Consider the following 16,936-nt stretch of genomic DNA (forward strand, 5'->3'; position numbering starts at 1 on the left):
ATGCTTTAGGTACAGCCCTTATTGGCCAGGGTTGGGGTCTGCACAGTGGAGGAGATACCACTAGGGAAATGGATATGACTAGATTGGGAGAAAAAGGGAAAAAAGTATTTAAAAAGGCACACAAATTAAAAACAGGACTGAATGTTCCAAAATTATGTAGACACTTGATCATAAGCTTGTTGGATATCCCATTTCAAAACCATTAAGCAGCTATAACAGTCTCCGTTCCTATAGGAAGCCACCTGAAGGAAATGAATGAGGACAGAGGGAGAACATGCAAACTCCACACATAAAGGTGCGGCGGGACTCAAACCCAGACCCTTTTTGCTGTGAGGCAACAGCGCTACCCACTGTGCAACTGTGCTGCCCCAATTCACAACAATGACCAGATGAAACAAAAACTCGTCATGTTTATCTCGTCATGTTTATCTCGTCATGTTTGACTAAACTTAACCCTAACATAAACAGGACTAAATTTAAGGCTGATAAAGAAAATAGTTTTTAATTCTTTGGAATAAAGTGGAATTTATTTGCATTATTGCATTATGATATAAGACAGAAGTGATAAGAATAAAGTGTAAAAGAAATATGGACTAAAGACTAAAATGAGGGCAAAGACGAAGTGGAAAGTGTAACAGGCGAGAGTTTTAATCTTTATACAAAAACTGGACCAGTGACGTTACTGGGACTGTATCACACAGTAAAAGAACTCTAATATATTTCCCAGACAGTCAGAGACATGCTACAGACACGCTGAAATCACGTGTGGTCCAGTTTTCATCCAGCTTTTTCTTATTAATGATTTGAAGGAAACACAACAGTCTGTATGTAGGTTTTCTTATGTTGTATTAAATACTGTAAACTGTAAAATACTTTGCTACAGATGCTCTAACTGAACAGACCTCTCTTAATAACGTTCTATTCCTCCTCAGGCCTCCGTTTCCTATAATGAACATTAAATAAAGGACTTTCTGAAGCTCTCGATGGGGGGAGAAAGCTTAACGTGGCTTAATCGTGGCAGTCACACTCGGCTGTGTTTTAATAGCAGAAGAGCTTTTTGTAAAAGCCACAGGCTGTTTCCTCATCCTGGAGACGATGACATTACTGCTCCAGCATTTCTCAGCTCTCTCTATACATTAATGGTTAAAAAATGGAATAAATAATGTCCTTTCTTCAAAGATCTGGTATTACACTTGATTTGCTTTTCTGTTTCCCTTCAATGAACCTAAACAATGACTGAGCAAGGTGAATCTTTTACTTTTTAATACACAATAAACGTTATCTAAAGCTAAAAGAACAAACAGGAGTTAAAAACAGGCCTGTGTGTAAAGATTATTCACACTTTAAACTGTAATGAACTTTAAAAATCAATAAAACTTCACTGGTCATGCAGAACTTAAAGGAAATTATTATATATACATTTTTTGTATTTTGTGATTAAGCCAGTTAAGCTTCTTAATCTATTTTATATTGTGAATTTATTTGCATTGTTGCATTATGATATTTTATGTAAATATTTTAGACAGTAGACAGAAGTGAGAAGAATAAAGTGTACAAGAGATATGGTATTTCTAGGTCCATTTTTATATTATTATTATTATTATTATTATTTGCTTATCTTGTTTGGTGTTGCATTGTTGGTACATTAAGCCACATTGAGCAGGTTCTACGTTCTTTTAATGTTTCTTTTACTGGTTTAAACCTTAAATGCTTGATGGCTCCTCACCAGAGATGAATTATGGAGCTGGATGTCCCCTTTTTGTTCTACAACACCGAGTGTTTCCAGATGACTGATTACTACATCAGTCTATAATTCATTATGAACAGAATAAGAACAGAAAGCTGCCAGTCAGGCTGGATCAACTTTTATTTCTTCATTAAATAAAAATAAAATACAGTACTGGGCATTTGCTGAGTATAAATAAGCATTAGGATTAGAAATGATGATTAGGGATGATGAAGTACGGTGTATCTAGACTGCCTTTATAGAACAAGATGCCCAAAATTAAATATTACAAATAAATAGGATCAAGAATGCGTAAACTTTACTGTTTAAGTAGCTTCGCTGCTTTTGAAACAGGTTAACTATTTTATGCTTGTTTTTTTATTTTATTTTAATATTTTTTTCATTTTATTTGACCTAAATGCACGTAGTGCAATAAATGCTGATCTAAAGCATCAGACTGTGATGCTCTTTCTCATATAAGCGACCGGTTCCTATAATAAACATAATAAACATGAAATAAAGAAATAATCACACCGCGCGAGTTTTCGCTCACAAATAAAACAAGACTAAATGTTTCTGAATAATCACATTAGTTATTTATCTAATATATAAAATAACACCTAGTAAATAAACAAATAAAACCACAAAGCAACACGAGTGCACGCAATGTTGCTGCGTAAATTCGGCTTACCTTTTGGTTCTCCGTCACCCGGTCTTGACAGAAAGAGTAAGATCCCGACCCCTGCTTAAAATCATTAAAGCGATCCCTCCTTAAACCAAAAAGAGCGAAAACAAGACGAAAATGGAAGAAAAGATGATGTGGAAAGTGTAACAGGCGAGACTGGAGCGTCCCTCGGTTCAGCGGGACGCGCAACACGCAGCGCGGTTACGGGAGCGTCCACCGGAGCGCCGGTCCGTTACAATGAAGTCCATTGAGGAGCCGCAGCTGCAGTGAACTGAGATTGGTGTGTGTGTGTGTGTGTGTGCGTGTGTGTGTGTGTGTGTGTGTGTGTGTAAAAGGTAGAGGAAGGGAGAGAGCGGAGAGAGAGCGCGCTCCCGATACACACACCGTCTCAGTCGGAGCCAAAAGTGGCGCTCAGCGAACCCCTGATTCTTATAGTCGATTCTTTTAAGCGAGTCATTCTGCAGAATCGACTCCCAAACAAACGAATCAAGAGTTCCAAATAAAGTGTCTCTTTAATGAGCCTTTTTTTTTTTATTTCTGGGGGCAGGAATACCCCTGACATCAGGATACCATCGAACATTGCCCCTCCTCAAACATAGACAATCATGTATGTGTAGACGCCCGGTCGGCTGATAGCACCTCTGACATAGGAACCAAGATCTCAATAGGTTCACCTCAGACAATGTAAAGCTTGCTTGGCTGTGAACAGTGTCATACATGGCCTTGTTGTCATAATGTGTGGGTGTATTAGTTGCACATCTGTAAGAGCAACACTAACATTGAATGATTTCACACTTCAGAGCATTGTATGATGCCCCCCACAGAGAGGAACAATGCTATACAGTGCTAGACTGGCCCGCCTGCAGTCCAGACCTGTCTCTTTATGAAAACGCAATGCATTAATAAAGCACAAAATACACTTTAAACACTGGATCAGTTGTTTTTTCATGTTTTTAAATGATTATTAAGTATTTAAAAAAAAAACAGTGCTGTTACACAGTGGTAAACATGCTCCTGACCCACGGCTGGTCTAAAAATGTACATATTAATCACTTCTTTCTGCTCTTATTAGCATTTTATGTTCTACATCCTAACTTTTTTTGGAACTAAGCATGTTCACTTTGATCGTAAACACCGCGACTAAGAAAGAGAACAGTACATCCAGCGCCACGCCAGCAGGAACACTTAATTAACTTTTTTACCAAGTAATTTCAACGTCAAGGACCGGATTAAAGCCAACGCTTCAATAAGACCCCTCATTTATTTGTCCTAAACTCGCGGAGGAATAAGGTCGACTCCCTCGTGAGCACTACACATGACGGATTTGAATAGCGGGCGACAGACGTAAGCTTCTCTGTTCACTTTATAATTCCTCACCCAGTCACTCAGTATAACAATAGCACATACGTTAAGTGACAGATGAATTAACAACACACTCCATTTCATCCTGTCACGCTTCTCGACATGGCACTACCCACCGAACCTGTCAGACACAAGAGCCAGTCAGGGAAAATGCAATTACTCCATTAACGACTTGTCCATCTCTCTCGCTCTCTCTCTCTCTCTCTCTCACACACACACACACACACACACACACACTTATGTTGACAGTGTTAAAATGACAAAACAGCTTACGAACACTGACCAGAGGTAAGGGTAAGGATCAGACCTCTGCCTTTCTCAGCACAAATTCAATTTTCTTTTATGATATACAGTCAAAAGTTTACATACACTTTAGACTTGATACAAAAAAGCAAGAAGGTCCTGGGTTCGATTCCCTGGTGGAGCAATCTGAGTCCCCATGTCTGTGTGGGTTTCCTCCGGGTGCTCCGGTTTCCTCCCACAGTACAAAAACATGCACTCAGATGAAGTGGATGTACTAAAGACCCCCTAGGTATGTGTGTTTGTGTGTTTGTGTGTGTTTGCCCGGTGATGGACTGACGACCTGTCCAGAGTGTTTCCTACCTTTCGCCCAGTACATTGCACCCACTGTGACCCTGACCAGGCTAGAGGATGAATCTCAGCTTTGCTACCAGCCAGCCGGGTGCCTATACGGACAATAATGCCTCATAACTGCTGCAGTTACGTCCCCTGCTGGCTGATCGATGGCGCTGCACAGAGACGGAGAATCATGGAGGTCAGTGTGTGACTCTACGTGCGCGATTCGGATATCCATATGACCCCGCCTGGTGCAGGTGTAAAGTAGCGGTCCGTACTGCACACGTGTCGGAGGGGGCGTGTGTTAGTCACGGCTCTCTTAGATCAGGAATGGAGGTCTGCAGCAGGAGAGGTGAAGTATGCCCATGAGAAAGGATGAACAGAAAACAACGTTAAGAGAACTGAATCAAATGGTAAGTCTATTTCTAAAAACATTCACTTTTACGACTTGGCTTGTTTATTTAAGTGGATTAAACTTTTCCAACGTTGGGACAGGTTTTTAAAATCTGCATGCGTGACCACACATTCACAGCCGAATGTTTCAGAGACTTTCCCCAGACGCCAAATCTCATTAAGAGAATGGTGGAGTCCTGCAGTCCTGGGATTTTAATCATTTTTGCGACTGATTTTTCTTTCCCTGTGACTGAATCACTGGAACACGATTATTTTATTTATTAAATGCTTATTTTGTGAGTCTTAGAATGCCAGAAACTCTTTCCTTCCTAGAATTCGGCCCCCCAATGTTCAATTCTTGGCTACGGCCTCGGTTCTAGCTAAAATTGCCCCCCCCCCTCCACTCCAAAACCCCCTGACCGTTCACCCGGCACAGTGAATCCATGGAAACTCGGAGGATAATACGGCTTTTGTAGCCGTGTGATGTACGGAGCCGCCGTGCTGGGACTCACCGCTCTCCTTGGTCAGTCACATATTACGGTTTCGGTGAGGGAGGGCGGGGGGATTGGGGCGTGGTCGAGCAGACAATAGCACTTTGTGTTTCACTTGATGAGGAGCTCGGAGTCTCAGGTAGTTTAGGTCAGACGTCTCATCGGTAACCCAGACATCAAGGCGGATCTAGAAAATGCACAGCAAGAAGCTCCTGGGTTCGATTCCCAAGTGGAGCGGTCCGGGTCCTTTCTGTGCGGAGTTTGCATGTTCTCCCCGTGTATGTGTGGGTTTTTCTCCAGGAGCTCCGGTTTCCTCCCACAGTCACTGAATTGCCCTATAGGTAAATGGGGGTGTGTGTGTATGTGTGTGTGTGTCTGCCCTGCGATGGATTGGCGCCCCGTCCAGGGTAAAAACAGGAGGCAGGATGTACGATTGTGCACCGGGTGTCTGTAGATCCCCAGATGTGCTGCTGTTCCGTTAAAAAATATGATTAATTTAGGACTCTGATGAAGAGCTGATGGATCTGAATAAACGTTGTTGTATCAATTAAATGCTGTGTGAATAAGACCCCACACAGCCCGAGGACTCGAACACGTCGTATTGTTCAGCTCTGACGGCGTCGAGCACCTGAGGTGGCAGAAATTAATAAATGGTGAGGATATTTAAAAGATGTGTTTATTTGTGCGCGAGAGGCTGTCGGGCAGGATGGGCGTCGGCCCCGGAGGACACGCAGGAGAAGGAACGTTCCCCCCTCGATCCGGGTTATTAAACTTATAAACGTAATTACGAGAGATCAGCTTTCCGAAGTCGTTTCCTGCTCGGGGAGGGAAGGAATTCTGAGCTGTCTGGTCGGCTTGGCCTCGAGACTTTCTGTGGAGACGGGAAAGAGAACAAAAGAAGCCGTTGCTCTTTCAGTTCTTTTGAGGTCTTTTTTCAGTTCTTTTTCTCTGAGGTCATGTGGGCTGTAAAGAAAAGACGTCAGCGACTCCGCACTCTTCATCGTCCGTGAAATCGGCGACACGACCTTCAGCTTCGACTTTAATACAGAATTAATTACACCTGCACTGAGTCTTTTAAGCCTTGTAGCGGTTTACGGTATCGGACTAGTATTATATAAGTGTATCAGCAGTTTAGGGAAGGCCCCAACAGTGACAACCTGGCAGAGGTGGGACTTGAACCAGCGACTTTTTGATTACTAGTCCAGTACCTTAACCACCAGGCTACAACTGCAAGGTTAGAATTGTAATGTAGGGTTCGAAACATGCGCTTTATGGCCAAAAGTATTGGGACACCTGACCATGAGCTGGTCAAGCTTCCTATTAAATGGTATTTAATAGACTGACCTCTGTGTGATCTTATCAGCTAGAACGACAGCCACTCTTCTGAAGAGGCTTCTCACAAGGCTAGACTTTGTAGTACGTCTGTGTATGGGAATTTGTGCCCATTTGGTCAAAACAGCGTTTGTAATGCTTGCATCAGCATTTAGCAGTCGCTTTTATCCAAAACAACTCACAGTACTGTGACGATATATAATCTAAGCAACTGAGGGTTAAGGGCCTCGCTCAAGGGCCCAACAGTGGCAACCTGACAGAGGTGGGGCTTGAACCAGCAACCTTTTGAGTACTAGTCCTGTACTTTAACTGCTAGGCTACAACTGCCTGTTGCCTGGTCACCAGTTTGTAATTCGTGGCAGACCTGTTTGGCATTGACACACACACACACACACACACACACACTCTTGACGGGCTTTTATACTAGAGTTCTTCCGCGGTGTGTGTGTGTGTGTGCACGCTTCGGCGATTACGCTGAAAGACCGGAGGCCCCGTCTCTCGCCTTAATTCACCCAGCCGAGCCCTCATCATGCTTCCTCGCATCCGAACAAACCCTCCTCTCGAACCCACCCACGGCCTCCATTCTTCCTCCCTTCTGAAACAGACGCGTCCGGGGCCAATCGGATCCCTGCGCGGCCACCGGCGAGGCCGAGAACGTCCTGGGCTCTCGTCTCAAAGCCAGCCGAGCCTTTCAAGCCGGCCCGACATGTGCTCCGGGTCAGCGGGACAAAGAGGCATGGGATTAGATTCGCTACACTCAATATGGAAACACACTCGGCAACACGCCCGCCACCCCAGATCGTCAGGTTTAGCGGGCTAATTCTGTGGGCGCTACAGCGGTTCACAATGGCGCGGCCGGTCGTAACCGGCTGAAGCGGCGCTGAAGTGCAGGATTGGCAAATTATAGCGATGCACCTAATTAAAGCGTGGAATTCTCTCTGAGCCGAGCGAAGCTGCGATGAAAAGAAACACAAGTGGATCCGTGTCAGACCAAACAAACACGACTGATGTAGCACAAGATCCTTCCTCTCATTACTGCAGATCTTCACACTGCTGAAGGACACAAACGAGTCTTTATTAATTATTTTAGATCTTTTTAAACCATTAAAATAGACAGACAGACATATCATACATCAGTAAACTTATATATCTAGGGTTAATATAATAATTATAACTATAACTATTTACATGTCTGACATCAGGTCTATGTACATAGTAATATAATAATAATAATAATAATAATAATAATAATAATAATAATAATAATAATAATAATAATAATATTAACAATAATAATAATAATAATAATAACAATAGGCATAAGTGGTAATAGGTAGGTATGTATAATAAGAATACTACTACTAAAAATAGTAGTAGTAATATTAATAATAATATTAATAATAATAATAATATAATAAAAATTATAATAATAATAGTAATAATAATAATAATAATAATAATAAAATAATAGTAATAATAGTAATAATAATAATAATAATAACAATGAAATAATAATAATAATAATAATAAAATAATAATAATAATAATAATAAAATAATAATAATAATAATAATAATAATAATGAAATAATAATAATAATAATAATGAAATAATAATAATAATAATAATAATTAATAATAATAATAATAATAATAATAATGTGGGAGGGAGGGAGGGCCGGATTGGATTCCTCATAACTGCTACAATTAAGATGGCACTGCACTGAGACGGGGAATAATGGGGATCGGTGCGTGACTGTCTGTGCATGATACGGATCACCATATGAACCCACATCATTCAGATGAAAAAAAGCGGTCGGTACTGGACACATGTCAAAGGAGGCGTGACCCTGCACGATCACAATAGGGTAACTGGATATGACTAAATTGGGAGGTAAACTGGAGGAAAAATGCATAAATATAAATATATATAAATATGCTTCTTCATACCTCATGGCCAAATGAACATATGGTAGAAAACACTGTGTGTGTGTGTGTTTGTGTGTGCGCATGTGTGTGTGTGCTACAGAACAGTAGAAGTTTAGAACACGGAGACATATTGTGTGGCAGGTGTTTACACGCGCGCCGCTGTAATGCTAATAATAAATATGAAACATTCTTCAGCGAGCTTTAGCCGTAATGCCGAGATTATCACGCCACACGCCGGAGCCAATCTCGCCACGCAGCCCCGCCTGAGTAATTAAAGACACAGATTCCTGACAGCGGGGAGAGGAAAACAGAAGCGGGTACATCTGCCTCTCCAGCGTCCCATCCCGAGGAGTCGGCGGCGCCGTGGGAGACACCGCCGCTCGATCTGTTTACGCCACATTCTGATTACATTTCCCAAATCTGTCAGGCAGACGGCTTCATCCAGATCGACGTTTATTAGATGTTTACTCGCCGCCGCCACTGGCGCTGAGGACTGGTGACAGCGGAGCGACGGTGAAGGTGCTAATCACGGTGGGCGGAGCCTTCAGAAAGACCTTTACCTGATACCTGTTTCTCATCGAGGTTTCTGCTCGAGGTTTCAGATTGAGGTTTCAGATCGAGGTTTCTGCTCGAAGTTTCAGATCGAGGTTTCTGATCGAGGTTTCTGAGTGAGGTTTTCGATTGACGTTTCCTATCGATGTTTCTCATCGAGATTTCCTATTGAGGTTTATGATCAAGGTTTACCGATGGTTCCTGCTGAGGTTTCTGATTGAAGTTTCTGATTGAAGTTTCTGATTAAGGTTTTTGATCAAGGTTTCTGATCGAGGTTTTCAGTCAATATTTCCGAGGTTTTGAAACGAGGTTTCTGATTGAGGTTTCTGTTCAAGGTTTCTGGTTGAGGTTTCTGATTGAGATTTCCAATTGAGGTTTCAGATTGAGGTTTCCGATTACTGTTGCTTTTCCGCCAGACTTTTCCTGGTTCTGATCCAGCTTCAACACTTTCTGTCATCAGTCAGCTGACAAGATGCCTCGACTCGGCTCACTGCGCCTCGCCCTGCTTTGCCTCACCTCGCCCCCGGTCTCATCTTCTCCTTCTGTTAAGATCTGGCTCCCACATAATTCAATTATTTCTCATTCATTTTAAAGGGGCGTCCTAATACTTTTGCTCACCCTCTTGTTGATGTGCTGTGGGTGTGTCAGAAACGTTCTGATTTCAGCTGGTGTCTCGACTCGGCTGGATATTGAGTTTGAAATGAAACAGTCCTAATTAACTGATCCCGTGTAATCCCTGCGTCAGGCTTAATCCCCCTGTTCAGCACAATAACAATTAGCAATAACAATTAGCACGCGCAAAAGATAATTAGCACAAACCTTCAGAGCACAACAAAACTGAACAGCTCCGCCGACAGACGTTTCACTTATCTGCCAACGCTCCTACCGCAGGTACTGCAGACGCTCCTACCGCAGGTCCTGCAGATGCTTTTACCGCAGGTCCTGCAGACGCTCCTACCGCAGGTACTGCCAACGCTTCTACCACAGGTTCCTCCAACGCTCCTACTGCAGGTCCTGCCGACGCTCCTACCGCAGGTACTGCCAACACTCCTACTGCAGGTCCTGCAGACGCTCCTACCGCAGGTACTGCCAACGCTTCTATCACAGGTTCCTCCAACGCTCCTACTGCAGGTCCTGCAGACGCTCCTACCGCAGGTACTGCCAACGCTTCTACCACAGGTTCCTCCAACGCTCCTACTGCAGGTCCTGCCGACGCTCCTACTGCAGGTACTGCCAACACTCCTACTGCAGGTCCTGCAGACGCTCCTACTGCAGGTACTGCCAACGCTCCTACTGCAGGTCCCGCAGACGCTCCTACCGCAGGTTCTGCCCGAAAAATGCTGCAACACCAGGTGAGTTCCTCAAAAATAGATAAACCTGTGCTGGCCTCATACGCCAGCAGAAACCCAGACAGGGCAGAACCTGGCATCACGGCTCCAAAGAGAAAAACCAGGCCGGCAAATTTGTAAGAAAGAAACCGTGATATATACAAACCCTCCCACCTGGAGCGAAGTATAATAAGACTCAATCAAGGGTCAATCATCTGCGCCTCTTTGCTCCCTCTGCTGGCCATAACTGGTATGGCAGATGATACTAAATTCTGCAGCCAAGCCAAGCTGGACCAGTTACAGGTACCTTTCCAGTTCCCTAAAAATAACACACTAGGTTTTATTTACTACCGACCCATTTTTTTTAACAAACTGGTCCTGTTTCAGCTCTCTAAAGTATGAGGGGTTTTGCCTTCTACGAGTTTCAGCTCTTTCCACACATGTTCAGAAAGGTCCAAGGGTTTTTTCTGCATGTTATTGTGTGTTTGAGGTCATTATCCTGCTGGAAAATCCACAAACCGTGACTCAGGTCCAGACGTCTGACACTGGGCTGTAGGTTCTGCTCCGAAATGTATTGAGAGTTTTCTGGCTTTATAAGACTCTGTGCAAATCAAGACAGCAAATCAGCCCCAAAACATCATCAATCCTGCACTATGTATTGTAGTAAGAATGGTTCTGTTTTTGCATGTGTGATTTTTTTCGTCCGATCTGACCTTTTTTGTACATCGCTTGTGTGTCCTCCACCAAGAAAGCCATTTTTTTCCGGCTCAGATGGATGGCACAACTTGAAACTGTTGGACACGTTTCCAAGTTTTTCTTGGCTCTTTTTCCAATGCTCAAACAATCTGTCTGTTCAGTCTTGGGCCAATTTTCTTCCCCCGTCGCCCCGTCCAGAGACGCTGGCTGCAGTCCCGCGGGTCGTAACCTTCCTAATAATACCGACTGCATGAGCAATCAGAGGGTTCGAGGAACCTGCAGAACTAATTAAACTAGCAACGGAACACGAAGGTTCCAAACTTTCTGCTTTTGTTCCAGTGCGAAGCAAAGACAAACGTTTATAAATAATAAAGGACACTTTTAGCAGTGGTCGGTGATTTATTTTAATAAAGGGTATCAATATTTTTGGCCAAGTTGGTATTTTTTTAAATTATTTTCTCGTAAGTAGTAAAACGTGACGTTAAAATCCTAATATAATATAATAATACTTATATGTATGATCAAATATGTGTTTATTTATGAGCATAAACAGAAGAAAAGTGCTTAAAATATAATAAATGAAACTAAGTATTTAAACGGTGTCCTGGTGGTGTAGTGTTAAAGTGCGCTAGCTCAATATTACTCAGATCTGGGGATCCAGGGTTCGAATCTCAGTGGTGCTGCTGGCCAGCCGGGCGTCTATACAGTCTGAGCAATTGAGGGTTAAGGGCCTTGCTCAAGAGCCCAACAGCAGCAGCCAGACAGTGGTGGGGCTTGAACCAGTGACCTTTTGATTACTAGTCCAGTACCTTAACGGCTAGGCTGCAACTGCCCTCGCTTGTACACCTTTTTAAAAATTACAAATGGGGGTGCCCAGGTGGTGTAGCGGGACATTCCGCTAGTACACCAGTGCCGAGATTCTGTACACCCTGGGCGCCACCTAGTGGGCACAGTTGGCTGTGCCTGCAGCAGACAAAACTGGCCACTGTTTGGGAAAAGACTGGACTAAAGTGGGTGGGGCCTTCAAAACGTTAAGACCCCCCAAAAATTTAAATAAATAAGAATTAATTACATTAAAAATAAACTCTGCTTCCAACCGTGAGGAAAGTCGGTCGGAATCAGGCGCCTCAGTAGGCAGCATTTTAAGGTGTTTAGGATTTAGACATGACTTCTTCTCAGGAGCATTTAGGACGATGTAAAATGCGTCTGTGTAGAGAGATCAGTAAGTTTTCAGACAGACCCTGAGATTAGAAGTCGGGGGGTAAAGGTACACGTGAGCATGAACGTTTAATGCTTCTGTACTCGTGTGTCTGACAGAAAATCAAACAAAACAAACCTGCCTCGTTTTTACTGACTCTGAACCTCCATAAACGAGTCGATTTGACTCACGCTGAGGAACCCGGAGGAACCAGGAGGAACCCGGAGGAACACGAGCATTTTCTCCTGCCTCTGTTTCACTGATCCTGTCACAGCTCTGATTATCAGGTGAGCTGAAGACTCCGTTATCTCTGACAGCTACAAAGGTTAAAGAAGTAAAAGAGGAGCCGCTGTAGAGCCGCTGCGGAGCCTCCAGCTTCGGTCCAGCGACTTCGAATAAGAGACACTAATCACGCCGCTAAAGATCTCAGCCGCGAGCTACGCTGCTAATGCGCCGACTATACAGAGCAAGACATGTTCTGAATGTCCGGTCACTGCTGGAGCCGCCTGTTAGTGACTCAATTCATTTATTTATTCATTCATTCATTCATTTATACATTAATACATTCATTTATTTATTTATACATTAATTCATTTATACATTCACTCATTCATTCATTTATTTATTAATTAATTTATGTAATTATTTATTCATTTATTAATTCATTTATTAATTAATTAATTTAGTAATTAATGTATTTATTTATTTATTAATTCATTTATTTATTTATTCATTCATTCATTCATTCATTCATTAATTTATTTATTTATTCATTCATTTATTTTTACATTTATTTATACAATTATTCATTCATTCATTCATTCACTCATTCATTCATTTATTAATTACTTAATTAATTTATTTAGTCATTCATTTATTCATTCATTTACCCATTAAGTAATTTATTTATTTATTTATTCATTTTTTCATTCATTCCTCCCACAGTACAAAGACAAGCAGTCAGTTTGTTCATCCGCGTCCTAAGTTAATCTACTGCAGCAAATCCACCTTCTGCATGTTTTGGAAAGAAAACCAAAGACCTCAGAAAAGCTCAAACAGACATGTATAAACAACCAAGGTTTTACAGATGGTGACCAGAGGTGAGGGACCCTGAAGACTGGACACAGGGAGGAGGGAAATCGAACCCAGAACCTTCATGCTGTGAGGTAACAGCGCCACCCACTGTGCCACAAAGATTACGGAAAAGAGGAATAATAACTACAACAAACGTGGTACTACAAAAAAAAACATCATAAATACTTTGACGTTGTGAAAACACCTTTCAGTCTAAATGGTGCCCACTCAGACGGGCAGACCCTCACAGACTGGCATAACTCTGACTATTGACCTTTAGGCTGGTGAGCGTCTGACCTGGAGAACATCACGTCCATCAGTTCCAAGAAGAATCTGAAAGGTCGACCTGTCAGAGCTCAAAACACCACGAGTCAAATTCAGACCTTCACGTTACACCACCACTCTAACCTGGTCAGGGTCGCAGTGGGTACCGTTCACTGGGTGAAGGCTGGAAACCCGGAGCACCTGAAGGTTTCCTTCGGGTGCTCCGGGTTTCCTGCCTTCACCCAGTGAACGGTACCCACTGCGACCCTGACCAGGCCTCAGGCCACACCGCCGCACCGTCACGCAAATTGAGTTCAGCCGCTGAGGTGCACGAGGTGGGAAGCGGATATAACGCACATGAATGAGGAGCCTTATGAGGACCGGGCAGATCAAAGGAGCGCCGGGACGCTTTAGCGGCTAATAACCGCGGGGAGACAATTTCATTCGCGGCAGCCGCCGGATTACGTCCGTCTGCTCGACAGATGCTGCTACTCAAAGCGCTGTCTTATTAATCCTGACCAGGGTCACAGGGGTCCAGGAACCTTCCAGAAACACTGCTCACAATGCAGGAACAGACCCTGGATCAGGGGCCAAACCAATACAGAACAACACTGTGGTCACTGAGGAGGGTCGAGGCTGTCAAGCGCCTCCTTCGACGCAAGCGGGCAGCCACAGATCGCTTCTTTTCACCTACCAGGGGCGGGGCCGGACAGAGCCTTGCCCCGCCCTCTGTCATCGGCGCCTTGACCAGTCAGCAGAGGTCAGTATTGCTCCAGTGACTAGGAACCCTATTCAGCCCTTAACACACACACTCACGCACACACTTACTCACACACACTCACACACTCACTCACTCACACACTTACTCACACACACTCACACACACACTTACTCACACACACACTCACACATACACAACACACTCACTCACTCACACACACACTCACACACACTCACACAACACACTCACTCACTCACACACACACTCTCACACACACTCACTCACACACTCACTCACTCACACACTTACTCACACACACTCACACACACACTTACTCACACACACACTCACACATACACAACACACTCACTCACTCACACACACACTCACACACACTCACACAACACACTCACTCACTCACACACACACTCTCACACACACTCACTCACACACTCACTCACTCACACACTTACTCACACACACTCACACACACACTTACTCACACACACACTCACACATACACAACACACTCACTCACTCACACACACACTCACACACACTCACACAACACACTCACTCACTCACACACACACTCTCACACACACTCACTCACACACTCACTCACTCACACACTTACTCACACACACTCACACACACACTTACTCACACACACACTCACACATACACAACACACTCACTCACTCACACACACACTCACACACACTCACACAACACACTCACTCACTCACACACACACTCACTCACACACACTCACTCACACACTCACTCACTCACACACTCACACACACACTCACTCACTCACTCACACACTCACACACACTCACACACACACTCACTCACACACTCACTCACTCACACACACACACACACTCACTCACACACTTACTCACACACACACTCACACACACTTACTCACACACACACTCACACATACACAACACACTCACTCACACACACACTCACACACACACTTACTCACACACACACTCACACATACACAACACACTCACTCACTCACACACACACTCACACACACACTCACACACACTCACACAACACACACACTCACACACACACTCATTTACACACACAACACACTCACTGACTCACACACACTTACTCACACACACTCACCCACACACTCACTCACGTACACACTCACACACTCACTCACACACACACACACACACACTCACTCACTCACTCACACACACACACACTCACTTACACACTCACTCTCACACACACACACAACACACTCACACACACACACACTCACTTACACACTCACTCTCACACACACACAACACACACACTCACTCACACACACACTCACTCACTCACTCACACACACACACACTCAATTACACACTCACACTCTCACACACACTTACTCACACACACTTACTCACACCCACACACACACACACACACATCTAAGGACAATTTGTATTTTCAATTAACCTGACTGCAGGTCTTTGGACTGTGGAAGGAAACCGGAGCGCCCGGAGAAAACCCACACAGACACTGGGAGAACAGGGAGAACATGCAAACTGCACACAGAAAAGACTCGGAGTGCTCCATCTGGGAATCGAACCCAGGACCTTCTAGCTGTGAGGCGCAGATCAGAGAAACCAGACATTCTTGTTCTACATGTGCTAAGATTATTAATAGCAAAGTGGATTAAGTGTGTGTGTGTGTGTGTGTGTGTGTATGTGTGTGCGCTCTCCATCTAAGAACGATGTCTAAATGAGAGATCTGAGCTCATTCCGAGCGACAGGCGAGTCCTCAGGAGCGGGTAAGACAGCACCTCTGTCGGCTGCACCCCGCGCCCAAGGTCATAAAAGTTCATAAAAAGCCACGAAGCTCCTGAAACGAGAGCCGCGCTTCAAATATCACGAGTCGAGCCTCGGCGGAGGACTTTATTAAATCGAGCCGGGTCCCTGCAGTCGCGGGCGGGTCGCAGCACTCCTGTACTTAAATGACAGCCTCGCTGTTTCCATCTCCCCAGTCTAATTTAAAACCAAATCTGTGAACTCGAAGAATGCAAATCATTCGCCGGTCTAAAAGACTCTCCTCCAGCCTCGGAAGTGTCAGTGAGATTCGTCCCGCCGGACGCCGTTAGCTTTTTTCTTTTATTTCATTATTTTTGAGGTGGATCAAAAAACGCAGACAGTTAGTCACGTCAGAAGTGAAAGATTCACCGCTGAGGAGGTTCATCATGTTTAATGTGTCTGGTAACTGCACTGCCTAGGGGTTCTGGGGGTTTGAATCCCGGGTTGGGCTCGTAAATACAAGGCACATGGTGGTACATAGACCCAGCCACTGGGAACCCACATGTAAGTGCAACCTCAGTGCAGGTCCCAAGCCCGGATAAATAAGAGGGATGCATCAAGAAGGGCGTCTGGCATTAAAACTGTTCATTTTCATCCAGGTCGGGTCGTGGTGGACGTCCAGTGCTGCTCGGGAACACTTCCAAGCACTGGGACGTCCCCATATTTCAGTGACTGCTTGTAAATAAATTGGAAGCCAAAAGACTGAGGCCATCAGTCATATTATATCATCAGCATCAAATGTGGGTGGGTGGGT

The sequence above is a fragment of the Trichomycterus rosablanca genome, chromosome 25 (genome assembly GCF_030014385.1).
Source record: "Trichomycterus rosablanca isolate fTriRos1 chromosome 25, fTriRos1.hap1, whole genome shotgun sequence".
NCBI classification, from domain to species: Eukaryota; Metazoa; Chordata; class Actinopteri; order Siluriformes; family Trichomycteridae; genus Trichomycterus; species Trichomycterus rosablanca.